Consider the following 22090-nt stretch of genomic DNA (forward strand, 5'->3'; position numbering starts at 1 on the left):
GACTAAGCTCAACAGAGCAGATGTTGAGTTGCTCCAGACACCTCCAGTGTCATTAAGAAAACAGGGTCTCACATCTGGATCCACTAGAAAATCATACATAACTGTAGACCATGGAACTGTTCACTTCAGTATGCTAGCTAATGGAGGATTTTTAAACAGTGAGAGACCACCTGAAAAACGGTTCAGCGTGTTTTAAGCTGCCTTGAAAGAAGGGAAATACTTGCAACATCAGGGGTGATAAATCGAGGTAGGCCAGAGTGTAGGAACACATGCAAGCAAGAATTATCTTGAAACTCCAGACTGGCCTGTAGTGGTACTTTTCAGGTTTTATTCTCCAGATCATCCAGGGTGGGGGTGGGAGGGAAGCCTCCTGTGGCTGGCTATCTTTATGTTGCACTTCATCTGCAGAGTCTTGCTCTCCCTGTGGGATTCCACTGGATGGAATACAGCCTAAGGAGTTCAGAGGGCTCTAGACTCTGGTCTTGCTAACCAGCTAAGGCAGCACTTGCTTGTGTTCTGCCGAGCCATCTTGACAGCTTACAGTGATAGTTTATCTTCCTCCCAAGATGTGCAAAATACGTCGATGAAGCAAGTTTGCAATGGGAAATAACCTCTTCGTAGCATGCATTTCCATTAACCTTATTTAGAACAACCATGTGTTGGGGCTTCAAAATATCAATTCTGGTATTTTAATATGATATGAATTTAATATAAAGGATTCCTCTACATGGACATTTTCTAAAGTGAATGCATGTGGAGATGCAAGAATGTGTGCTTGAGGAAGGGAAATGGCTCAGTGTTAGAAGTGCTTGCCACACAAGTGTGAGGACAGGAGTCTGGATCCCCAGCAGTCATGGCCATCTGTAATCATAGCACTCATGACTTGGGTCCTTAAAGAAAGCTAGTTAGTCAGACAAGCGGGACAGGATTTGGCCAGCACTGAGTAGGTTTAGCAAGAGACCCTGCCTCATAAATAAAGGGAAAGTGATTGAGGAATGCACTTATCATCAGTGTTGGACCTCCATACCTTCATGTAGAGATGTGCATCAGAATTACATATGCATTGCATTACATGTGCATCCTCCTGTATTCAATGAAAGCAGTTGTAGAGAGTTAAGTAGACAGGTCTCTGTGGCTTTGTCCATCTCCTTCAGGAGAAAGTCACTCTTCCATCAAGCTCTAGTCTGCCCTCTAGTGGTTATCCTTTCTCTCACTTGAAAGTCTTACCCTTTTTCTCAGTTCCTTCTAGGCTGACCTTTTCATGGACCCTCGGTAAGGACAATTTTAAAAACCGATTTTCTTCCCTGAGCTCTGCAGCTACAGAAAGGAACAGCGCAGGATCTTTTTCAGATCCCAATATGACGTCGCATTTCAGTCTAGAATTTCTCACCACTCTAAATTGTCTGTTAAACTGTAGGTTTTATAGGACACCTTGAACAGCATTTTATAAGGCAATTCATAGGCACTGCTATTAAAATTAATTGAGTTATCATTAAAGGGGAAGTCTATGAAACAGAAGTCATCCTCCATGTCTCTTGTTTCAAACATAGCTGATCACCTCTAGGCTTAGCATGCATTTCAAAGTCCCAGCCCACACTGGAGCTGATGCTCTGAGGCAGAACATGCTGTCTTTAGCACAGCACTCTATACATACCTGACTTACCGGGATTTTTATATCCGCAGTCTGTCTTAAATCCTAACAAGAAGCATGAAAGTCCACCTACATGGGAGTTTTTCTTCTAACCTCTGTTTTCTCTTATTTTATTGAAGATGAGGCAGTATGATTTCCAGACCTTTCTAAATTATACAGTACTACACAAATTGACATATGCCTCCTATATTAAGCAAATCCTGATATGCTTTCCCATGGTTACATTATTTTATCTCACAATTGATCACTCTGAGAGGTCCTTCTAGGACAGGTCTCAGCTCCAGGACACCCTGAGTTGAGGATGCAGAGGGCAAGTTAGAAACATGGACAATCTCCTGACACCCAGAAAGACAAGAGCACCTGAGAGATGTCCAGCGAGGGAAGTTGGATAGAAAGAACAAAGATCAAACATTGGCCTCCAAGGTTCTTAATAAACAAGGTACAGTTTCCAAATCTGAATTACTAGCTTCAATTGCACTTTTTTCCCTGAGTCTTCTTTGTATAATAGATTTAATTTTCTGATTATCCTTAATACTTAAAGGCAAACTGCTTCTAGAACACACATACTGGTTTAAAGACTACTCAGTGTCCCTCCACCTTCTTCACTCAGTGAATAGGGCCCCACATACCAACCTCTCTCTGGGTCCTGATCCACTAACACATCAACTGCTCTACAGCTCAGCCAGATGTAAATGTGCAGAATTGACCGTGGAGGGGCCTCAAACATTATCAGGTATTAATGAGCGTGTCTAGGTCTCTTTTCCCACAAAGATTATGGGTTATGGGGAGCCAACTATATTGCTACAAAAATAAGCTTCCTTCCTAAGATGAATCCTCTTATCCCTCATATTAACTTCATACCCATACCCTCATTGAGGGCTACCTGCTTAGAATCTCCCCTTTTATTGAAGTTCATCACAAGGACAGCTATTGTAATCTCTTTGTGGGTTCCTCTAATGAATGTACTGGACCAAACACCATAACATTTGCCTTGCTGATTTCTTTGAAACTCCAGCCAGTCCCATCAGGAAAAACGTGATACAGCATCATGCAGGAACTCCCCAGCTAAAAATCTCTGGTTAACTCTGGTCAAAGAGAAAATGAAGCAAGTCACACACTGTGTCAGCCATGTCCCTTGGAGATGCCTCTACATCAGAGTTACCACCTATCCTAACTCCTGAGGCCTGTCACACAGAGATCAACTGAATGGCATGGCTCCTAGAATTTGTATTTACTGTACAAAGCCACCACATGATTCTTATAGACAATGAAATTGGCAAGCCACTCCCCTAGCTGATAAGAACACTAGCACTTATGGTATCTAAATGATTTGAAAGCACCGGTTTCAATGGAGGTATCAGAGGAAGCACCAGCGTGCCGTTTTACTAAAAGCCCCTCTTCCCAGGTGAGCTTTGTAGGAACAACCTTGAAATGCCAAGATGAAAAAGTGAAAGTGCCATTAGGCCCCATTTAGTAACTTCAGAATTACTGGGTATTTCTATTTTTTTTTTCAAGTCATTGAGTACAAATTATATTTCCTAACGTGTCAGCGTTTTTCTAATTCAAATTTCCAGTAGGAATCTGTGTTGCTGTGGATACTGGATAAACTCCATGCCCAGAAGCTAAAATTTTTTGGATGCAACAACACATTTACAGAATTCTCATATATTCACCAAGGGATGGAAGTGCCATTTCAAAGAATTGAATCTTGGAGCTCTCATGCAACTGAAAATTATATGAACTGATGACCTCCTTTTAAATTAAAAAGTCTTGAAGTGACTTTTCTCCTTCCACCTCAGACTTTGTTTCTAAATTCCTCACTGCCTATGTGTTTCTAACCCCCTTCCTGTCTAAGGCCGCATCCTGAGCCTCAGATAATCTGCTCTTTCCTCTAGGCTCTTTCAGCACCTGCCTTAATCTCTTTAAAGCTTATAGCACACCTGCATGAGATTGCTCTCTCTCTCATTCTCTCTCTCTAATGAAAAAGAATATGTGTGTAGATTATACATGTGTATACATACATATATATGCATAGAGAGTCTATATATGTGTGTGTGGCACAAATGCAGACATATATATTTATGTCCTTGGAAACAAACTGCATCTTGTTACTCCTTGCACCCTGTAAGCAGTAAATAGTCCATAATAGTTATGACTGATATTGTGATCCCCAAGTTCCTCACATCACTGTCAGCATAGACTATACCCTTGAACCCTGAGCCCAAATAAACTCTTTCTTGATTACAGTGCCTTTGTTAGGATGCCTTATCACAGAAACAGGAGAAGAAACTGATCCAATGAGCACTCAGTACACAATAGTAACAAAGATACTTATTATGGAGCATGCCGGGAGCGGCAGCCGTTTCTTTATACCTGGCAGTCTTTTGAGACCTGGTTTATGTATCAACTCACTTAATTCTCTTCCAACAAGACCCAGAATCAGGTACTTTTCTTTTTCTTTTTAGGGATGATATCTGACCCCACAGAGGCCAAGTAAGCTGCCCTTGATTGCATGAGAGGAAAGGGAGAGAGCCACGAAGCTGTCATTGGAACAGGGAAATCTGACTCTAATGGTTCTGATAAGAGGACTTCACATGTTGCTCCTCACACTGGACCATGCCTATGTTTAATCAACATATGTAATACATGCATGCTAATTCACATGAACAAAAATACACCAAGTTGAGAAAATTCTTAGCTTGGATCTTCCATGTACACTTCTACCAGTCCAAGCAGTCCCTCTTGAATTCCTTTAGTCTTTTCAGAGGTCCTCTCCCTGTGATGTCACATAAGACCAAAGCCAAAGAACCTGACATCATAGAAATTGAGTGCTCAAGGAATAACATTCTTTTCTAAGTTAGAGGAACTTAAATTTACACATAGCCCCAGAATAATAGATGCCAGTACAATTGAAAGAATGAATATAATTTTAATATCTCAGTGGACATTTTATAACATTCCAGTCTGTGAGGCTGAGATGCATGAAATCAGCCAATCAATACGTGTTAAGAGTACAAGAAGCACACGTTTACCTTGGTACCCCTCTATCTGCTAATTTAGAAGGAAAAGTCTACGAGAGGTCCCTACAGAATGCCAAGTCTTTCTTAGACTATTATAAGTCAGTAAATGTATAGAGAGAGGCAGGAAACTAATACAAAATGTAAGTGTGTGTTTGCAGGATCTATATTAGTGATCAAAGTTCAATGCCTTAATCCCAGGCCACTGATAACTATTCATCTGTAAGGATTTTAGTTGTATTTATTTGATTTTTTTCAGCTACTAGATCCCCTTTGTAGCTTTTCCTTAAGCCTCTATCTGGGCTGTTATCCAGTGTTATTGCTTCTCATCCTCCAATCTCCTCCATCCATCTTAGCACCAAGTAGATAGTGTCTGGTAAATTAAGCCCATTGATCAAACTCCGGGCTCATCCAATTTCTCTGTGACCCTCTAAAGGCTAAATCACATTTACATCTGTCTGGTTGCTTTCAGTAGCTCCTGCCTCATTAGAGAAATACTTCCACAGTGGGCCACCTCAGCTTGCCTCAGCGCAACCTCACCCACCAGCTACATTAAACCTCACCAACCTGCTCTTGCCCAGTTTTAATAACAACTGGTTGTACAAAGGTTGTATTCTGACACCTTCAAACTTCATCTAATCCTCTTTTCTTTACATCCCATACAGTAAAACATCACAATGTTGGCAAATGTTCAAAGTCTGGTCTGTTATTTGGCTTTTAGATATCAGCAAAAACACCTTCCTGTTATCCTTTTTTTTTTTTTCATTTTTAACCTGATCTCTCAGTCAGTCACAACATAGTGTTTAATATTTCCATGCTAATTCATTTGAACAAAAATATTGAGTCAAGAAAATTCCTAGCTCGAATGCTCCATGTATACCTCTACCAGCCCAAGCAGTACTTCTTAGTTTAAATTAGTCTTTTCAAAGACCCTGCCAGGCCTCTAAAGTCAAAATCAACAGTCTTTCATTTCTTTTTTGCACCCACCCATGCCCTTTGTTACTTGACACTGTGGCCTCTCTGATTAACAAGTGGCCTTTATCTGTCCCCACCCCCATCCCACATACATACACACACACACACACACACACACACACACACACACACACACTGTAAGGTGAATGTGTAATAACTTAGGTGTCAGTAATTTCCTAGGAGATGGCCATAATTATATCCAAACAAATTGCCTGAACAACTGCAGATTTATTAACATGAGATTAAAACTCTCAAGTTTGAATAAACGCAGAGAGTATCAGTGGTAGTACAAGCAGCATGTTGTTCTCTGTAAGTAAGTTCTCTGTAAGACTTTCCCAGTCTTGTCCAGCTTGTTCTCTTAGTAGGATATCACAAAAGTCAGGACAAGACTGGCTTCAGTGACTGGAAGGGTTAGTGACACATATCCCATCGTCTGTCCAACAGACAGGGCAATCCCCCAGAAGAGAACATTACCCATTTTACCTGTACATGTGAAGGTCAACTGGAGACCAGAACTGAATCTAGCATAAGCTTCAAAGCAAATACACGGTGTTCTTAAAGTCCACGAAGGCTCAGAGAGATTTGCTCTATTTTAGTTACTTAAGAGATACAAGGTTCAAAGTCTAACACCTAATTACTATGATCACCACCTCTAGAACCTACAAGTGGGGCCTCAGAGGCCTAACTGCAGGCTCCAATCTCTAGCAGGTTTCCAACCATTCTCTGGTACTGGACAATTAGACAGACTCCAGAAACTCATGCTGCTTGTACTACCACTGATACTCTCTGNGTTTATTCAAACTTGAGAGTTTTAATCTCATGTTAATAAATCTGCAGTTGTTCAGGCAATTTGTTTGGATATAATTATGGCCATCTCCTAGGAAATTACTGACACCTAAGTTATTACACATTCACCTTGGAGACGTGGCATCCAGGGCTTCTCATTCAGCCAAGCATTCCCTTGCCAGAACCCAACACATAATACACTAAGTGTGGCTTAAATTCTCCTGCCTTCCTGGCATAAGTTTTGCCAGAAGTCCCCAGCACAAAACAGAACTCTCGAGAATGAAAAGGAAAGGATATATCTGGGGGCATGCTGTAGCAGGCCTCTCAGGCCAAGGAGGACAACACTGGCTTGAATTGCAGGTGTCATTTTTCTTTCATCTCAGTGCCTTAAGAAAATGTAGCTGTCTTGCTTCCATTGAATGTCTTGCCTCATAGGAGAATAAACAGAATATACAATTTCCAAGAATTAGAAATCTTTAGTCTCTGGGGTCTATGTAGAAATTTCTGTACTAGGAAGTCTATTTCCTCCCTTTTTTCCTGTGAAGAATAGTGATTTGTGGCCATAATAAAGCAGATAACGTGCAAAAAATACCTTTGTAGCTTCAAGCAGTGGCATATCAAGGGCAGAGCAAAGGAATACGGACTCCACCAGCACAAGTAATAAAGAGGAACACTGTAGAGAATTACAACAATAAGAAGACAGACCAAAAAGATCAGTCTGATTTTCATTGCTGCCATAACCCATCATTCCGAGATGATGTCAAGGCTAAGAGGTCCCTTTTCTATTGGGGGTCCTGTAACTATATCATCCTGACTCATAGTTCTACTTTCAAACACACACACACACACACACACACACACACACACACACACACACACACATGTTTGTAAGCTGATATGTTAGTGTTGGGAACCAAACCCAGGTTCTCTTCAAGAACAGCAAGGCTCATAAACACTGAGCCACCTCTTTAGGCACTTGCCTTGTTAAATCTCCAAACATCTCTTGTAAAAAAGGCCTGATCTCTAATGTTATGGAGAGATAAGATCACAAAATGAGATTGGAAGAATGCTCCTAGTATTTCACTTTGTAGACAATTTAACACCATCTCTGTCAATGAAATAAGTGCTTAGATTTATTTAATGATGTCACCACCCTAGCCAAATGTCAAAATTTCATATTAAGACATTATTAATGGGCTGCCTCTACATGTCTTACTTTGTAATTGTATGACATGTGGAATACCTTTTGCCATGGAGTTTATTAATCTGACAATTCAGACCTCTTTTGCCTTTCCATAGGAAATAGTAAGAAGCTAAGTGAAATTGTACAAAGGTCCTCAGTGGTTCCCATTCTTTGACATGACCAAGCACACTACAAAGGGGTCTCTGCATCCAAGCCTGCTACACAGGCTTCAGGACCTACTAAAGTGCTCCTTGATGTGTGAAGTCCCCCACACTTCTTTTTTTTTTCCCACAACCTTCCTGTCTGCTCCCTCATCTGAGTTCCTCCAACACTTTGAAGCATTTATTGGACACCTTTCAAACATTATGCTAAGTGAAACAAGCCAACCACAGGAAGACTGATGCTTCATGATCTCACTTACTCACAGAGCTTTGAAAAGTCCTCTTTGGAGCAGAATGGTGGTCATAGAACACAGAGAGAACAGAAATGGAGACAGTTTGATGAAAGCATAAAGCTTCTATTAGAACAGAAGAATAATTTTCAGTGACCAACTTCCCTGCATGATGGCCACAATTAATCACAATATATTCTCTATCTCAAAATTGCTAAATGAAGACATTTTTTCACAACTTCAACAAAAGGATATGGTGATGGAGATGATAGATATGTTAATTAGCTTGATTGAATTTTTCTACAGTGACAATGTAGATCAAAACATCACATTGTACCTGATAAATATGCAGCCACTATTTGTTAATTGAATTTTTTTTTTTTTTTAGAAAATAAAAATAGGAAACTGAAAGTATGGCTGTGGATCTTTTCAATGCTAGACTGTTTGTCTATCATGAACCCTTAAGTTCATCTTCAGCACTGTATAAAGCAGGTATGTTAGTGGATTCATTTGATTTCAGCTCTTAGGAGGAGTTCAAAGTCACTCTCAGCTATATGGTGAGTAAGTTTGTGGTCATCCTAAGCAATATAATACCGCACTATAAACAAACAAATAAAGAGCAAAACATTGCCTAATAGTTTTTAGTTATTCATTCATTCAAGTCATGTCCTATTTCAGAATATAATTCACCTGACTACAGAGACCACATCCTATGCATATAAACACACCACCAAGCTGGTCACACAAGTTCGCACTTTCAGCAAGTTAGTGCTAAAATTTTATGAATTTTTTATTGTTAATGCCTAACTATTCTTATAAATGTAAAAAAAAAAAACCTAGATTCTGGAAAAATGGTTTTGAATGTCTACTTACATTTTTTTCTTACTTTTCCTATGGTATCAAACACAAAATGGAAATATACTTCTAGCTCTTGTCTTTCCTTGGTTTGTGTATAAGCCCTCAATCGATAGAAGACATGAGTCTTGATAGGCAACCCTCCCAGGTATGTATAAATTACAGTCACACAAGTAGCAAGGACTGCACAGGGTTTCCCTGAGATCATTTTACCACTTACCATCTTTGCCTGTGCAGACAACCGACTTGCCCCAAATGAGAGCCAAGCATATGGCTGCTCACTCTGTATGTTCACTATCATTTCTACTTGAGTTTCAGGAATCGAAGTGTCCCAACTGCATTTATGGAATCTAGGCCAATGGACCAAGGCTTTCTTGGGTTTTCTTTTTCGTTTGTTTATTGAAACTTAAAACTAAACTGCAACTTCTGGCTAACTGAAAGCTCAGGACTTGGTGGTAGAATGAAGTACCTCTTAATTCTGCTCAATTGCTCCAGTGTCCATGAGAGCTTTCGTCCCAGGAGGGCACTAGAAAGGAAATCATTCCTAAGATTGGCTTCAAGTGAGCTAACTGCCAATTACTATTTACTGAGAGGTGTCTGGTTGAATGGGAATGCATTCCAACAAGAACTTTTTTTTTCATGTCTAAAAATAGAACAAAAGTGGATGAGATTTTTTCCATCTTACAGTCCTCACGTCCTGAGGGCATCAGAACCCCAAATACGGTGACCTCAGCAGATCTGGATTGGGAATTGGGGGTTTTAAAGTACTAATTTTATACTGATGAAATACATACTTTGGTTATTGAATGGGCAAAGATAGCAGGAAACTCTCCTTCTGCTTCTGGGTAGAGCTTAGTAAACCATGAGCAATAGTTACTTCCACCTCAGCTACAAGACAAGGCTATATCAGTGTTAGGGCTTCTATGGCTATGAAACATGCATGACCAAGGCAACTCTTAAAGGAAAACATTAATTGGAGATTGCTTGAAGTTTCAGTGGTTTAGTCCATTACCATCATGGCAGGGCATGGTGGTATGTAGGCAGACATGGTGCAGGAGAAAGAACTGAGAGTTCTACATCTCGATCTACAGGCAGCAGAAGGAAACTGTGCTACCCTGGCATAGCTTACACATAGAAGACATCAAAGCCTGCCTCCACAATGACATACTTCCTCTAACAAGGCCACACCTACTCCAACAGGGCCACACCTCCTAATAGTGCCACTCCCTATGGGCCTAGCATTCAAACACATGAGTCTATGGGGGCCTGGGGGCCATTCCTTGTCAGACCACCACAACCAGTGAGAGTGAAAATGAGTAATTTTCACTTCAACACATTGAGCACTTGAGGACACAAAGAAGACTAAATACTCACAATTCCTAGGAAGCAATACATAGATGGACCCTCTGTCCCAAGAGGATCAGCAAGAGGAAGAAGACTCCATTTTCATCAGAATGAAAGAGCGCAAACTCATCACTTTCAAAGAGTTCTATGAGACTTCCTTGCCTAGTCTTAGTTCTGAGACACTCCATGAGTGAGTGTGCTCCTTCCTGTTAACATAGCAAGACAAAAACAGAAGATTAAATTATATGTGCAACCTCAAGTCACAAAAAGATTGACTATGTAGGATATTGAAACTACAGAAGAAAAAAAAAAACTGTTGCATTTCGAAGGGCATTGATTGGGAAATGAACAAGCAATATCCAATCTTGATGAAATATTACATGAAAATTATACAAGTCTGAAATAAGAACCCGTAGGTAAACTATATAAGCCATTCCTACAAATAAACATTTAAAAGTGCCATAAAAATTGGGCAGAGAACTTGAACAGGGGGTTCATCATGAATTACTGGACACACTAATGGAAAAGGAAAGTGAAGAGATGCTGACTGCCAATAGTCATCATGAAACACAAATGTTTAAAATGAGATGCCTGAAGATGGAACTGGAGTTTAAGAGCAGAACTGGCAAGGCTCAGAATTCAATCCCACCACAAACATTAATCAGTGAAAACAACTGAACATGAAAGTAATTATTCTTTAACTGCTAGAATCATTGACACAAGTAAATAAGCACAGAAATGAAGAGTTCTGAATGGAGATGAAGACTTGGAGAAAATAAGTTCTTATATTTGTAGGAATAATACAAAAGTTATTAAAAATAACACTGAAGACCTATTGGCTAATTTACGGAAAAGTTAAGCATATATTTATCCTACTGTATGCTGTTTATAATTCTAGATTTTACCCAGAAAAGCACACAAATATATGTCCATGAATTCCTTATAGTAGTTTTATTCATGATACTGAAATACAAGAAACATACCCAAGGTCTCTCAACAGGAAAAATGGCAAATAACTCCAGTAATTTTCTATAACAGAATATTATAGAATATAAGAAAGGACCAAAATACTTATATGTCAATATGAAAGAATTACTAAAAAAGCATTACACAAAAGAAAAAAGTCAAGGTCTACAGGTGCATGCTGTATGTTTAAATGAAACCAAAAGATGGGCAGCATTCTGACCATGGAAACCGGAACACTCTGGTTGTGCTTTGAAAAGGACTGTGAGTGTTTGTTCCAAGGTGAGTTGAATCCCATTTATTGTGATTGATCACATGTACAGTTGATACAGGTGACTTTTTTTGTATGCACATCATACCTGAAAAACTGGAAGAATGGAGAGAGATGACTAGAGAAAGTGATGGAATGGAACCAAACCAAAGGTGAGCTGTGGCAATGGACTAAATGCTCATGTTTGAAGACTGGAACATGTGTTTCACAAGTCACAGTAACAGAACTGGTCCTTTCTGAAAGCAAACCCGTATCTTTCAAGTTAGCTCACCATTACATCCAGGAAACAATTAACAACCAACTTCAAAACCAATTTTCTTTATATGTGTGCAGTACAGAATCCAAAGCAACTGATTGTGTTTAATGCTGAAGTTTGAAAAGTCAGATTCCTAGTTGAATGTAGGGGCAGAATATGTGATTATTTCAAGGTCTGAGATTGTACACAGCAGGCACTGTGTCCTCTCTCTCAAGTCTCCAGTGCATAATAACTTCCTCCTACATCCGAGCATGCTGCAGAAAGTTTCCTCAAGATCATGAATTCAAAAGTCCAATTAAGAAGCTTCTAGAAACATTCTCTTCTGAAAATTAAAATTTCAGCCACAGCAGTGGGCTCTATCTACCCTTCCTTCCTCACTCTAAGGAAATGCTTAAAAACTTAATGGTGAGGAAGCTATGCACAGAGAGGTTCAGTGTTTGAAAGGAAATGCCCAGCTTAATTATTTGCAGGTTAGACAGTTATGTTCATCATTCACTCCTCAGCAATTAATGTAGGAAAATTAAGGAAGGTTTGTTCAAAGGAGGTGAGTTAATGACTAGATGTGACATTAAGGTGTTTACCACTTTAACATCAACACAGACTAAGTTCAACTCTCTTGAGTTCTCCTGAGATATAGCTTATCTAATTTGCTCTTTGACTACACATGTGCCAATTTCAAAAAAAAAAAAATACTTGTCCTCAAACTTTACCTTAGCCATCTGTCTTCTGCCATTGGATGCAAGACCAGGGACAAATCTTGTGCTATGTCCCTTGGTCTATCTGCTAACCCTTTTGACCACCAGACCTTATCCTTTGCTACTGCATGGGGGTGTATGTATGGCTGGCTTCTATTGCTTTGATAGAGGCAAAGGGACAAAAGAGAGCAGGTGTGGAGTTCAGAGCCATGTATGTAATCTCTATGACTTCATAAAGGACAAGATGACCTTAGTGCTTGATTAGGACAGAGAACAACAGTCAGGCTCTCAGAGATCAAGTCACTGAGAAGACAGAGTCTAAAAACATGAAGATCACTGGCTGAAACCAGAAGTGACACATATACAAGTTCTTTTCTTATTTTGTGTATATGGTTTATATGTGTGTCTACATTCATGTATGTGTGTTCATATGGTATGGGTGCACATGTATGCATACATGTGGAAGCCAGAGGTCAATTTCAAAGGTCTTCCTCAGTCAATGTCCAGTTTATCCTTTTGGCCTTGTACTGCATCTGCAGTTCATCAGTTCAACTAGGTTGACTGGATAGTGCATTCCACAGATCCACCTGTGTCTGGCTCCCCATAGCTGGGATTACACATGGCACCATGACCTACATCTGTATGGATGATGAAGAGCAAATACAGGTCTTCCTGCTTGAGTGGCATTGCAAGCACTTCACAGAGAGAGAGATTTCCCCAGCCCACAAGTTCTTAATATGGCTAATTCATGCAATGTATTTATTAGCTGTGCACAATATGTCAGTATCCATCCCAGAAGCTGGAACACTATAGGACAAAAAAAGACAGACATTACCCTTTTCTGTCAGGGTAACACACGTCTGTGAACCCCTCAAGGATTTCTAGGGGGGAAAGTAAAAAGTAGATAAATGGCTCCAAGCTCATGGGTAAGAACCAAGGGTGCCTTAGACAATTACTATATGGATGTATAACACTTGGGAAAAATGGAAATATTCAACCAGGTCCTTGTCTGCTTTGTGTGCAAAAATCAATCACTAAACAGTATTTTGCTCCATAGATGGTGTTCAGAACTTTACAAGCATGGAAAGTCTTAGATGTGAAATCCAGAAGTCCTTCTTCAAAACAAAGAAATGGTGATCTGACTTAGAACAAATGTATCAATAAGACTTCGATTTATAAATTTGCTAATGTTAATTCCTGATACTCAGAAATAAATACAAGTGTGCCTTTTGGATATGTGTGCCTGGTTGCTTTCCATCCTTGCACTTCAATGGTAATGTCAATAGCATTTAACTGTGGTACTTTCTCAAAAAAATTTGATAGCAGACAGAAGTTGAACAGTGCTAGTCTTATATTTATCTGATGAAGTAAACTTCTCAAGTCAAATTTCACAGATGACTCAACAATGGTGCATAGCAGATTCAAATCCAGCAGCCCCAAATGTAAGGCATCCACTCCTGATCTATGAGATGGGAGTCTGCTTTCTCAGTTGAGAGTCAAGGTTATTCCCCATAGTAAGACCAAGACAACTCCTTTTTGGTGTTCATGATATTCACAGCTTCTGTTGACATCCTGTGGTGTCTGCTCCAGGGGTCAGGCTGCAACTTTTGATTCACACCATTTGATTAAAAAAAAATCAGAGCTGTGTTACCCTTAGAAATAAGCTGCAGTAAAAATAAATCAAACCATCCAATGTCTCCAGAAACTCACAGGTTATTGTCTCTTTATCCAATTTCTTTAGACGTGTAAAGGCAGGGAGGGCTCTAGGTCTCTGAAGAAATTGTACAGCTAAGAGTAGATTTAATAAGAATCAACTTTTTCTCCTGCATAATAACAGTAGCTTGCAAAATCTGAATGCACAAAGCATTTAAGGTTGCAACAACCTCAGTGAAAGAAAGGCACTGGAACCCATACGTACCTTTCCATAATTAGACTTTGCTCTAGCTGTCACAGGGAGCATCATGGCGTTCTGAAACACCAACAGCATTCAAATTTTGGAGTGATGCTAAAAAGGAAGGTGCATTCCACATTCAAGCAAGCTGATGAGTTTGAAGAAATATCCCCCAAAGAAGGAATGCCATTCAAAGTGTTATTTAAACTCAATGGCTTCTCTGGAGTCACTTCTACCTCTCAGGCATCGCTGTCTGCAGGAAAGAGACACAGGCTGCACATTAAATATCTCCAAAGACCTTTTTGGAGAGAGATTAATGTGAGTGGTCATTAAAATCTGTGTCAGGGCCTCGTAAACACAGGCACCGTGTGGAGTTTGCAGAGCAATCCATCAATCAGAAACAACCCTTGAGGGCCTTTCCAAAGGCAATGGGAGCCAAAGAAGGTCCTTGACCATATGACAGGCATATGGGAAAGGCTGTCTGTCTTATGGAGATGATGGCTTGGCAGCTTGAGAGGAAAAGCCATCTGTAGACAGAGCAATGGGTGAACCTTTTGTAGGCCCTCTTTAAGTAGGTGACTAGGGATATTAAATGATTACAGGAGGTCTTGAAAACATAAAGACCAGTATCAATGTCAAATGAAATATATGGGCTGGAACAAGTAGGTTGGGCACTGAAGCAATCACATTCTGGAAATCAGAGAGTCAGTGTTAGACTTCATAGTAGCTGTTGGGGGAAATGGCGGAAAAAATTGCAGAGACCGCAGGGCCGTGGTTTTCAACCTTCCTAATGCTGTGACCCTTTAATACAGTCCTTATTTTTGTTGCTACTTTCATAACTGTTATATTTTCTATATTTGTTATAAATTGTATTGTAAATATGAGTGGTTTCTGATGGTCTTATATGACCTTGTGAAAGGGTTGTTCAACCCCAAAAGGGATTGCAGCCCACATGTTGAGAATCACTGTGTTAGAGCAAAGTGGAAAGCAACCAAACTCCCAGGTTGTGATGGTGACTCGACTGTCAGCCTGGCAGGATCAGGAAACACCTGGGATACCAGCTCCCGGGTACATCTGTGAGGGAATTTCCAGACTGAGTTAGTGGGGAACAGAAGACCAGCTTCAAATATGAGTAGCAACATTTCTTGAGTTGTTAGCTCAGACTGAATAAGATGAAGAAATCAAGCTGGTGGTCCATTCTCATCTCTCTGTATTCTAAGAGTGAATACAATGTGACCAGCTGCTTCCTGTTCCCATCCTTGTGCCTTCCTCACTGTGATGGAGTTCCCACGCAAATCATGAGTCAAAATAAGTCCTTATTTAACTTGATCTTCTCAGGTAACTAACGAATACCAAGGATCTTAGAGAATGGATTCTAGCTGGACCACACAGAGGTCACATTGAAATCATCCCATGTCACTCCAAATCCCAACCATTGAATTCCCATACTCTCTCTAACCACAGACCTCAAAGCAGCTTCAGTAAACCTTATTTTAATATTCCACTACAACATGCTGTACTGAATCTCAGGCTAGGCAGAGCAAGTCAGCTATGTACAAAGCCACCTCTATCTACATATTCTAGGCACTCCAAAGGGAGGAAAAGACAGAGTGCTTTAGAATTGTGAACATGTTAAGGGAACAGTTCTATCAAGGCCACAAGAAGCACTGTGGATCTGTAAAAGCAGCAGACATTAGCAATTGCTGAGAATTCTACCCCAGATACACAGCAGAGAGAGACGTATGAAGGGAAAGCTAATCTGGAAAGCAGTGAGCAAGCCTGATCCTTTTGAGTGAAGCCTGTTTCTTTTATTGTTGGATATCACAGATCACAAAGAGGGTTCAGTTGACTGTGTTGCTGTCGATACCCACTTTACCCTCTACAGTGTGACATTATCTTCCTGTTATATGTAATTTTTGTCTATTATCATATAATTGCTTTAAAGGATAAAGACCCAGATATTTATTGAAGTATTTATGCTATATATTGTCCAGCCATTTACCAGGAGGACCTGGGAGTAGTGTGTCTCAAAAGGAATGGAGCTAGGCTGGAAAGCATGATTTCATGGTGATAACTTGAGATTTGATATAGGCATTTGGAAGAAATCTTTCTTTAAAAGAACATAGCATAAAGAGGACAAGAAAGAAACAAGTGATGGCCCAAGGAACAGATGACAACTATGCACAGAGAAGCACCTTGGACAATGCTGTAAAATCCAAGGAGTATTTTTAAAGACCCTCAGAAGTTACTGAAAATTTTCTTGAACCAGCCAGGTCAGGAGGAGCACAAAACCCTGGGGGCAGGAAGGAGCACAGACTGATTCATACAAACGTCCATGCATCAGCTCAAACATGGCCTTCTTCACAAGGACTCAGGAGTTGGAGTCTTCCCCAGTGCTCAGGCTAGAGGTGAGCTGCAGCTTTCCCGTCACCCCTAACAACACTCTTAGTGACATTCATCTTCCATCCTCCCCAAAGACATTTTTCATTTTATCTTAGTCATAAAACTTTTTCATTTTCTGATAAGTGGAAATAACATACGATTCTCCATCTACTCCAAGTGCTACCTGATCGCACTCAGAAGCCAAATCGTTCTCCTTCATTGTCCTTCAAGAGTAGACTGATCACTAGAGCAAGCAGCCTATATGTATCTATTGTTTTGTAGCACACACTTCACTGACAGGCCCTAGGGAAGGAAGAAGGAGAGGAAACAAACAAGGGGAGAGTCCTTAGATGCAAGCCAGCAGCATGTTAAATCAGATATGACCTACCTTTGCAATATGTCATTTCTGCATTTGTTTGCACATATTAGAAAAGGACAGATTTTCCTGGTGATGGTTCATCTTGAGCCTGATGACAGAAACCCAGGGATTGAAACCAATACAGTTCAATGATTCACAGAGCTCTCTGACTTTTAAAAACCCATTTTGTTTTGAGAAGGCGAAGCTCAATTCTTTCCCAGTGTGTCTTGCAAACACTTCTGCTGGTGACTTTATCAGGCAAATGCAATTACTTTCCTGGAACAGTATTCTGAGGACAGACACCACATCTAAATCACCTCCATATTTCTGGCTTGGCACAGTCAGGGTAGAGTAGGCACCCACTAAATACTTAAGCAGGCACCCAATGAAAGAATAAATGAATAAACCTGGCAAGTGGATAATGTCCCAGTTTAATAGGCCACCAATGGCTACTTGGGAGATTCAACAACATGTGCTATTGGATTGCACTCTGCCAAAGGACTCATCTGTGTGCTCCACAATTATTTCTAAATGGTGTATGCACGATAGTAAGAGCCATGATGTGAGCCTCACAGCATGCCAGATTGTGGGCTATTAGCTCATTTAATACTCACAACAACCCTGTAGATGCTATCATTATCTTCATTTTATAGAGGAGGGAACAGACGCTAAGAGAAAGACTAACTTGTTCAAGGTTATTTCATGAAACTGATTTTGAAATTCCAGAGACACCAAACTGCAAATCTTGTACTGGAAGCCACTGTGATATGTGCATATCCAGGAGGAATGGAGCAGACTGCATTTCCTTTTCTGGTGAGTGATACTTTGTAGATGGATTTTATAGGGCAGAACTTGGAGAAGTCAGTCTGAAGGTGTCCAATCCAAATAGTTTAGTTTATTGTCTCCCATTAACTTAGTAGGTGGCTGAATAAATTGGTTACATTTTTGGATTTCAGGTTTATCACTTGCAAAAAAAGAGATCGAATTCTAAAATCTCTTTTCCATATATAAATAATAAGTCACATATTTGAACACAATTCTCTCCCATCAGCTTTTGAATCTCAGTTACATCTCCTGTCACCATCCCTTGCAAACGCAGACATGTTTTTCAGTTTCCCAAAAGAAGACAACAGGGAGAAAAAATGGGGCTAAGTGGAGTATGAAAATGAACAGGAAAGGATTGTTAACTGAGTTTGACGTTTGAGGTGACATTGCTAATTCTACTGCCTCTTCTGTCTTTATGAAATGCAAGGAATGACAGAATATCTGTCAAGGAGTGGCAGAATTCCCTGTCTTATCACAGATTTGTGCAAATTTAAAAGCTATGCAGAAGGTCATTGAACAAGAAGGGAAAACGAAGGATAATGTATGCCAGGTAATAATTGGAGCCCCAAAGAAGTTCAGTGAGTTTCTAAGATACAAAGGAAGGGACTAAGGAACCAGAAATTAAAAGCCACTGGGATAGGTTAGGTATTACTGAGCTTATGTGTATGTGTGAGGTCCCGGGATGCTGCCCTGGGATACTGCCCTGGTGTGCATGGACCCCCACCACAGTCACTCCTCCAATTTAAAAGGATAGAACTCCTCAAACAAGATGAGGCAGAAGGTTTGTTCAAGCAATTGGATAGTCTTGTTTCTCATTCCTAGCCATACACATGCTCACAGTGATAGGGTTAAAGTGTATGCTCATTTGAGTTCAAGAAACACCTTGCCCCATCCCACCAAAGAAACCTACCAAAATAATATAAAAATAACAATCACTCAGAGAAGAAGGTGCAGTGTCTTCCCTCTGGCTTATTGGAATTTTGTCATAAATTGGAAAAGGATTCCTGCACTCTGCACTTACTTATGAGGCACGAGACTCAGTTGATTGGTTAGCAGCAACCTCAATACCTGCATATGTTGCACAAAGGGTGTGTGTGGGGTGTGTGTGTGTGGGGTGTGTGTGTGTGTGTGTGTGTGTGTTTCTTAAGTTGAGCTAAGAGGAGTTTAACAGAGGTACAAACTGTGTCAGGTTCTTCTTCAGAAGCTCACAATCTCATTAGTCAAAAGAAACATTCAAAGCATGAAAGGACAGAGAACTGCAGTCTTAAAAGCTTCCTGTGTAAGATTTCCAGAACTGTAGCACTGCATCTCACAACAAGTAGATGTTCAAAGAAACACTGAATGGAATTGAAGTGCAGTGGAAGCCAGCAGCATACTAACCCCAAGAGCTGAAGATAAGAGGGTACACTGGTCCAGAAAGCCTCCACAGAGAAGGTGAGCTGACCTTAGGCCTCTACAATGATCAGAGTCACCGACCAGTTGATCTTGAAGATAGGCAGGCAAATGTCTTCTGAGTCATACAGTGTTTTTAGAACTTTGGTCAATGAAACTAGACCATTTCACCTTTCACTTGACATCTAAATTATATCTGACTTGGGATAGCTCAGGTGTAAAATGTTGTGAAAATGATTGATTGGACTTTGAGAATCGGGTGGCAAAATGCAGAGGCAGTTACAAACACCTTTTGGTTAGAAGACTTCTCAGACAAATTTTTTTGTTGATGCTCAGTAAACGGTTTCCATTGACTAGAGGAATGAACAAGCTGTTCCTTCCAAAACATAGTTCTAGAGAGAGGTGACAGGCAAGCTAGAAGCTAACTTTTTAAGTGTCTCCTTCTATATGTGACCGGTGAGGTCTCTGGAGACCTCAGAGTTAACCACAGTGCTGATTTGACCAGAATTACAGAAAAGCAAGGTTCCCCACCTCACAAGACCTGCTCAGATCGACCTTTTAACAGCAATTCTGCTTTCTCAATTTCGTCAGCTGGGTGGTATCATTAAACATCTAAGAAGTGGCTAGGAAGTGGACTCCAAAATATTCCCTTTATTCAATCTACAACAATTACTGTATTTGTGAAATGGGAATAACAGAGCTGTTAGGAGGAACAATTATTAAAAGTGATTATGAAGAACTTTGCAATATAAATGCTTGTTAAAACTGAGAAGCACTCTATAAACTCTTACCAATTCCCCCCAGAGTTTAAAACCCCCATTTGTAGAAATATCACAGGCTTGCCTAGACAGCAAGTATTTTGAAGTGTATGCTTCACCATTTAAATCTGTCATCTTGCAAAGTAGCTCATTATTTCAGAAATATGAGCATTTTAAAGGTGCTGCTGCAGTTCTCAATCACAAGTTTTCACTGCCTTTATTCTAAATAAGCCACCTTGAAATTGGTCTCCGAATCCACATCTTTTCACTTCAGCCTTAAGCTGCAGTTATATGCATGTGCATGTGTGTACACTTTTAATGTGATATCTATGTGGTGTCTGTTAGAATTATCCCCATTACAACACTCTTTCCCCTTTAGAATTCCCATTTGGTGGAACAATAAATGGAAGAAATCATTTTCTCTGGTACACTTCATTGGAATGAGCTTTAGTGAGAAGTTAACTCAGCTAATTTGTTTGCTTTGCATAATTATTATAATCAGCCACTAAGCACTACCACTGAGTAAGTACTTACGCCCTACAAGAATATTACACCACTTTCTATATGCTCTTCTTTTAATCCAAATAACATTCTTACTCTTTTTTTATTCCTTCCTTCCCTATAATCACAAGAAGATACTGAGAACAGGAGAACTGGGTCCAGTTAAAAAATCAAAACCACCAGTAAATACACTTTGATTTCCCTGTGAGTGCATGGTCATGAGATGAATCCATACGGGAATGTGATGTAGGCAGGGTCTCCAAGGCAACGTGACATCATCTTCAAGTGCTTTGATGCTATATTCAAATTGCCTAAGTATAACACTTGTTCTAAAATGCACTGCACAATCTTCAAATTTCCCCTAACTTCTCTGAGTCTTAATCTCCACAGCTGTACCATGGAGGCAATCATAGTTCAAGTCCATTTCTGCTGTAATATCTAAATGAGGTAAGGGACACACAGGACTTGGCAAAGTGCTTGGATATGTAAGAAGTAGTTATCTGAGGCAAGTAGGAATGGTACAGATTCGACTCACAGATCAGAGGCAACCAGTCCTTGGGAGAAAACACTCACTCAGGTCCAGTTTCAGTATGAAGCCACCTGAAGAATAGCAAGCTGTACTCTGATGTCTACACCCAACTGTTATCCCCATGTAAAGTAGGGGGGAACATGGGTGACTATTCAGCACGCAGAGATCCTGAGTCCCCCCAGCTTCACTGTATGCATCTGACTTTACTTTATACACAGTTCTATTGCCATACAGTGAGTTTTAATTCTACAAATGTGCAATAGGGAAAATAATCACTTTTATAGGTTACTTGCATAATCAATGGAAAGAATGTGTGCAGGGCTTTGCATACTGAGAGAGTACTCTAGCCCCCAATCTTAAGATGCCCTGACTTATGTGAACTGTTAATTTGGGAAAGATTTCTCAACTGTCTTAGCCAATGTTTTTATTATGAAGACTATATCAGAATGTTAAATACATATGGCCATGTCTATGTAACTACAGACCAGATCTATTTTCAAGTCATTCATGTCTGCAACTGGCAACATGCATAGCTTTCTAGAGCCAACAGTCTTAAAAGTAGTTATCCTAAGCCTTGTCCTCTAAGATCACAGTGTGACACAGAGTGTGCAGGACCTTGACCCAAAAGACCCCTGCCTGCTGCTTTCCCTGCAGAGGTGTGACATGGAGAAGAGAGACCTCCTGTCGGTATGTGTGCCAGATAGACAGAAACTCTCAGGAGAACTCCCTTGTTGCTATTGGGGCCGAATAGATATTTTAAACAGAGCAGAGCAGTTGAAATGTTGGAATATCCACACAAGGCATAGCTCCTATTTGCCATTCACTTATCTCATTGTTGAAGGTCCTCTCCAGAATGCTTGCCTCTGGCTGTTCCAAGGATGAGTGTTCTGGCTCTGAGGATAAAAAAAGAACTAATCCATCATTTTATTCAACCAGTACTTTCTTATATGTGTACAGAGCTTTGCAAGACACTGGGGACATATATTAGTGAGCAAAATCAAAAGATGCCCTGCCTTATGTGAACTGTTAATTTGGGAAAGATTTCTCAACTGTCTTAGCCAATGTTT

This window comes from Mus caroli, chromosome 12, assembly GCF_900094665.2.
Source record: "Mus caroli chromosome 12, CAROLI_EIJ_v1.1, whole genome shotgun sequence".
Taxonomy (NCBI): Eukaryota; Metazoa; Chordata; class Mammalia; order Rodentia; family Muridae; genus Mus; species Mus caroli.